We start from the raw sequence: 6,645 nt of genomic DNA, 5'->3' as shown, positions 1-6,645 counted from the left end.
TGAACCCCGAAGTGATTTTTGGGGGCGGCGTGATCCCAAAAAATCGAAGGGACGGTGTCGCCCCCGACTCATCCAACTTTAACCTCAAACCAAACACACCCTTAGTGACCGTGATGTGTCATGCTAGCACGCGTGCCTAGCTATAGGCCTAGACACCACACTATAGTCTATAGTCGTGGTATGCCGACACTATATGACACTAGCACCTTAGTGCATGTGCCACCTTTAGAACAACTTTAAGATTGCATACAATTTTAAAACACGAACATTCATACGATTATAAAGCGGATTTATTAATTTTAAACCATAACAAATCCTAATCACATGCAGGGCTGGCCCCGAGGATACGCAGGGTCCCTCAGAGCCCGTAAATTAGATAGGGCCCTATTTATCCAGCTTATGTCCAAATACATATTGCAACGAAAGCCTACTACAATCCCTCGACTCTGCATTTTTCACACGCAGATTGTGGTGTGCTTGATAACAATTGATTCCTTTTTTGTAAATTTAGCTACGGAAGAATAGTAGTAGTAGCAGGAGGAGGGCAACATGATGATGCAGGGAGATAAGAGTTGAGGAGCTACGCAATCATCACTCCGAGCAGGTACGGACGGTGCAAAAGGCTGGGCGCCATGCATCATCTGCATGATGGAAGGAAGGCGGGTGCAAGCTTGTTCTCAGAGTCAGCAGATGGCAAATTGCTAGCGGCATAGCGCTGCGCTGCGCTGCACAGCAGCAGCCAGCCAGCCAGCCCCGAGCGAGCACAGCGCGCGTTGAGCAGTTTTGTTACAGCGCAGCAGCACCGGCACCGGCACCGGCATGCAACTGGAAGCGGCTGGGGCCGGTGGAGCTAGAGAACGAGGAGGAAACAAACAACTGGGAGTGGCCTTTTGCTGCTCTTCTAGTTCTGAAGATCTGACGCTTCCATCATCCGCATGCAGCGCGCCCCCACGCACAGGCACAGGCACAGTCGTCGCGGCACCCCATCGCCACTTTCCCCGGTTTGCCTGGGGCCTGTGCCGCCGTGGCCCGGTCGCTAGTCTCGCCACAGTGACAGCGCTGTCCCTGTCCTGACCATTCCATGGCGTTTGGCGCTGCCGGCTCCTGCGGTCCTGCTGCATATGCTTCTGCTCTGCTGTAATATATTATTTTTTCTCTTCATACATGTTCGAGACTTCTCGTAAACGAGAGTATGAGACGATGACAATAATAATAAAATCCCCATATGCGTTTTTTGTTTGCACTATTTGCATGGCGCTGTTTTTGGTTAGCCTATACCCGGCCGAACTGCGCACAGCGATGGATGGAGGGTCTGTTTGGTTTGCGTTGCACCAGACCTACCTGGCCCAGGCACAACTCCCAGGCGTTCAATTTCGATCGCCTGGGGCTAGCTATGATCATTTGCCTGGCAGGTAAATGCCTACGTACGCTCTTCGATGTTTGTGGTTGAGTACATTGGATTCTGTAGGAGTTGTTGTTCCGTCGATGGACAAGCCAACCTGTTTGTTGCTTCAAGCAACTACGACATCGAACCTGGTCAGGCTTCTTCTAGAATTTCAACGCCTGAAACTGTTGCTTTGGCGCCAAAACAGATTTCTTAGGTAAACAGCTGATATTATTGTGAACCTTATTTTGAAGGATATTGAGAAAGCTTATAATTAAGCTTGTTGCTTCACCTCAAGGCGGAAGAGACCTTATCGAAGAACGCGTGGCTGTCCAAATTTGGCCTCTTCGACGAGGTTGGGCTCCCATTCGATTCCACTTGACGGCTTATTCATTTTGCTCTCAATCCATTAGATTAAGTGTGTTTGAGTGAGTTTAATTTCCAAACAAGTCAAAAAAATTATATTTTTTTCAGATCATATTCAATCTATATAGGATAGAAATAACCAAACAATGCCCGAAGAAGGTTGGTTTGATCAAAATAATATAAATTTCTTGATTTTGGTCCGCCTCTAGGAGTCTGGGTGGCCTTTTTTTATGAGTCTAGCCATTATGTGTGTGGTCGTGTGCAGTGTTAGCTGTTAGATTCTGTGGTGCTTAGGATTGATTCCTAAGCCCCTAAAATAGTAATCCGTAACTGCAAATCCTCGATAACCAATAGATCTATTCTAGAGAAAAAATATCTCAGTGTGCCAAGCCCTTACAAACAATCGCTGGATGCACTTTTGTTCTCCTTACACACATGAGGATGAGATAAAAGAATTCATTTCCCTCTGGCAAGTTATCAACAGCACTCATGAACTCAATGATCTCGACGATACTATTTTATGGAGGTGGACGACGGATGGGAGTTATAGTTCAAGTAGTGCATATAAAATTCAGTTCACAACGAATTTTTGTAAAATCAAAATTTATCCTATCTGGAAAGCGAGAATTGAGCCAAAATGTCGTTTTTTTCGCGTGGACCATGTTGCGTAACAGAATTCTGACTGCGGACAACCTACAAAAGCGGGGATGGCCTTGCAATCTAATTTGTTGTCTTTGCAACTTATCACAAGAAAGTATGCCTCATTTAGGCAAAGACTGCCCGTTTTCTATAGAGGTTTGGAACATGATCCTATCTTGGGCCAATCTGTCATTTCTAAGTAGCGTTTCTAACCTCGGCTCGTTGTATGATTGGTGGAAGAGATTAAGGAACCGTTGCTGCAAGGAGTCAAAGAAGATTTTCGATGGACTCATCATCTCTTTTTGGTGGAATATATGGTTGGAAAGAAATAACAGAATCTTTCAGAGACTTCAAAGATCTGCTATCCAGGTTACGCAATTGGTGAAAGATCAAATTGGGAGTTGCAGTGTATGTTAGATTGAGTTAGTGTATGTTTTTCTTCTTTTCGTTTTTTCTTTTGCTCCGTCTTCTGAAGTCTGTTATCTATTTCTCTTCTAATATATTGAAGAGGCAAATCTTTTGCCGCTTCCTTTCAAAAAAAACTAAGAGGATTATGGTTACATACCTTCATTGTTGTTCATGGGGGCAGCGATGGCGGCGGCATCTTGCATTGTAGACCCGCCGCCTCCGTGTGTGTTCCGGCGAGGAGACTAGTTCCCGTGGCGGTGGATCGGCTCCTCCAGTGGCACCTGGAGGGGAGGCTCAGATCCCGTTCACGTTGGGGAGATCACGAGGATTGAAGCCGTGAGTCGTAGCTCTTCCGGTCACTCCGAGCGCCTAGGTGATGGGGACATGTGGAATGTTGATTAGGGTTTGTGGTCGAACGATTAGCATTGGCTACCCGTCGACCCTCTTAATCGTATTTACATAGTGTCGTGTGACTGGGGACTGCAACCAACGGTTATGATAGCCCTCCAGTTCCTGTTAATCGGGTAATGTAGAGGACACACTCTAACATTAGCGAGCACACGCAAACAATGAGTGTCGGATGTTGGGAAGCAAAAATTATCGTAGCATCTCATTGGATAAAGATTTTTGTATGTTAGGTGATATTTAGACTATCTCCAACAACGTATACATATTTAAACTCTACTCTACGAACAGTACAATCTACCGTGCAGAATTGTACAAAACAGTGCTTATGGGTAAACTTTGGGTGAACTGCTGGAGTCGGCCTTACAGGGGTCTTCGCCTTTGCAATACTTGTATAAAGTCCTAATTACCCTTCAACTATGATGTTACAATTGTTTGTCTATTCAAAGATAGTTTGGTCAATTTCCGTCTCTATCATTCCTTGAATCCTTGTTGACCGTCTTATTGGTGGTGGGCGTATCTTCGCTTCTGGTGAAGACTCCCTGGCGTGGCTTCGCTTGATTGTACGAGAATACAGCTTTGTTGGTCCTGAGGTTTTGTACAAAATCTTCATAGGCGGTTTCGTATCATGTCTGTGTTAGCGAAGCCTTCGAGCGTAGAACGAATGACTTTTCAATCTTCGCTATACATATAGTATTCACGGTCAAGTGAATTGGGACACACGTTTATCTTTTTTTTTTCGTTCTTACCACTCTCATTATTTTGTGATGAATATAAAACAACGATTGGTTGTTAGTCATGTGTAGAATATCTAAGGACACATATATATAATCTACAACGAAATCTCTAACAAACCCTAAATTAGGGAAGAATTATGTGTGCCTGAGTCACCCGCCGGAGAAGACCAGATCTCGCCGCCCGCCCCACCAGATCACAGAAGGTGGTTGGCACCAAGAAAAGCAACCCACATGGATTATGTTGGGTTGGAAGGGTTTGGTGCCCCTGACCACCCCGCCACACCCCCTGCTGGTTTCTCTACCAATTTATTCCCATCCGTGATTAACTAGCTTGCGCGCGCATTCTTTACATCGCAGCCATGACAATTGCCGGTGCGCACTGCCCAAGGCAAAATCTATCTCTTGTCACCCTGCATAAGATTTTTAGGGTTTTTTTGTTGGAAAAAAATTCTTCAACATACCGCAGCCTCTCACATGCATCACCTAAAGGTCCACACAATGACACAAACATGTCAAAACTACAACTTAACCGTAAGCAGATAATCTCTCGTTGTTTTTAAATTACCAAACAGTTAATTTGCTGTTTTGCCCTGTTTCTGTGGGCCTGCATGTGGTGGATTTTAGGGGCTGCAAAGGAATGAGTTTGCATCCAATATGCAGATATTTTCCCCCTTTTTAGCTTGGCTCTTTGGGCGCCTCCACCCTCGGATCATTCTGAAGCCCTGCAAAACGATGACAGAAAACGACTTCGCATCGAAAGCCCTCCAAAAGCTAGAGCCGTTTTAAGGTTGAGAGCCAGAGCATCTAAAATCTAGCCTTTGTTGGCTCCTCCTACATTTTTTTCATACATCATTCAAAATAGACACAGGGAAAGCGGTTTTGCCAAACGAACTGTAAAACAACTCAGGCTCCTCTAGAGAAGCTAAGGAGACAGAGAAGCAGAGTTGGAGATATTTTTAGAGAAGCTGGAGCCTTTATAAATTAAAGGGGACCTTAGCTCTCTCCTCGCGGATACATAACTTCACTATATATAAATAAAAACTGGTTCGCTAATTTCTACTTGTTCACTAACCTTCGATTTTAGTGCTTGTTCGAGATATATAAATAAAAACTGGTTTGTGAATTTGAAGGCGAAGAGAGTATAATTTACGCCGCCAAGCATATATAGAGGGATCCTCTCTGTACGTACCTGTATATATGTATGTACCTAGTGTACATCTATTTTTTAAAAGAAAAAGATACACATACATACATGCGGATCCATCAAGTTGCGCTGCTCCCATAGTTTATATCTTAGATGAAAATGCGTATGATTCATATGAGATGTGTGAGGTGAGAATGGAACCAAGAAGGATGCGGTGGGTCTTGGAAGCACGCACGCACACGCACGCATCATCCTTCATCTGTCTCGAGAGACATCTCATGCATAAATCATGTGGGCCATGTGCGTACGTGATCGGCGGATCGCCGTGCATGTGATCGGCCGCCTGCTGCAGTAGTGCTTGTGCTAGCTTTCGATGCAAAATGCAAGCAGGATCCGATGCACTTATACCTTCTAGTATTTCAAAACGTACGTGGATATACACTCCATATGCAACTTACTGTATTAAACTAAGCTGCTTTTGGTCGCGATCACATCCCCTCTGAGCCATTGTGTGTGCTCCCTGCAAGGCTGCAATCACGAGCGGCGCGCGCCGCCGATGGACGCCGCGCCACGTGTATTTATGGCATGGCAGTGGCATATATGCATGCATGTGCATGCTCTTGATCTCTGACTGGTTTTTGTTTTGCGTGAAGCTACTACGCGCAGTCTGGATGTCTTGGCAAGCTTTATTATTTTATTATTATCGTGATGTTTCGATGCTCCTTCTCGTACGTGGCCTCTTCGGGACGACGTTGTATGAATCGACGAGGGCTAGTTTGAAAACTCAAATTTTTTTTGGATTGAAGATGATTGGAGAGAAAATTAGTTCATTTCTACCTTAACCCTCTTCAATTCCAAAGAAGATTCGAGGTTTCAAAGTAGTCCTGAGGGTTAAAAAGTACACGGCTGCTGCATGCTGATTGATCTGTTCCTTGGCCGTAGGCAAAACAAGACATGATTAGTCATGCAACTTGTTCTATATATATTATATTTGATGCCGACAAGCAGCGCAACGGGCGAGAAACTAGTAAGCCAGCATCGTGGACACGTTTTGAAAAAACTCATATAAAATAAATTTAATATCAAAATAAATATATAGTCGATATATCAGATATTAAACTGATAAAAATAAATATTATACTTTGTCTTAGCCAAAAGACCGAAAAAGATATGAGTTCAAAAAAGTCAAATCACTTTTTTGATACTGCTGTTACTGCTGCTGCTGCTACTGCTACTGCTACTACTACTACTGCTACTGCTACTGCTACTGCTACAACTGCTACTGCTACTGTTACTGCTACTGCTACTGCTGCTACTGCTGCTACTGCTACTACTGCTACTGCTACTGCTACTTCTACTCCTACTGCTGCTGTTGCTGCTGCTGCTACTACTACTACTGCTGCTGCTACTGCTCCTGCTGCTGCTCCTGCTACTGCTACTACTGCTACTGCTGTTACTGCTGCTACTACTGCTACTCACTAGAACCAAGGGGGAAGGGGGAGTTAAGTAGTCATGGTGCTTAGATGATTCTTGAACTTATAATCTTATTCACCTTTGTGTTC

The 6,645-nt window shown here is 44.4% G+C and overlaps 1 non-coding gene across 1 annotated transcript; it reads right to left on the bottom strand.

Moving 5' to 3' along the window:
- Positions 1–6,064: 6,064 nt before the first annotated feature.
- LOC111590979 (U2 spliceosomal RNA) lies at positions 6,065–6,255 on the bottom strand. The gene has a single exon (XR_004856751.1). It is a non-coding gene; the product is annotated as a U2 spliceosomal RNA (small nuclear RNA).
- Between the last annotated feature and the right edge of the window lie 390 nt (positions 6,256–6,645).

The sequence above is a fragment of the Zea mays genome, chromosome 2 (genome assembly GCF_902167145.1).
Source record: "Zea mays cultivar B73 chromosome 2, Zm-B73-REFERENCE-NAM-5.0, whole genome shotgun sequence".
NCBI lineage: Eukaryota > Viridiplantae > Streptophyta > Magnoliopsida > Poales > Poaceae > Zea > Zea mays.
This window is presented reverse-complemented; position numbering and strand designations above follow the sequence as displayed.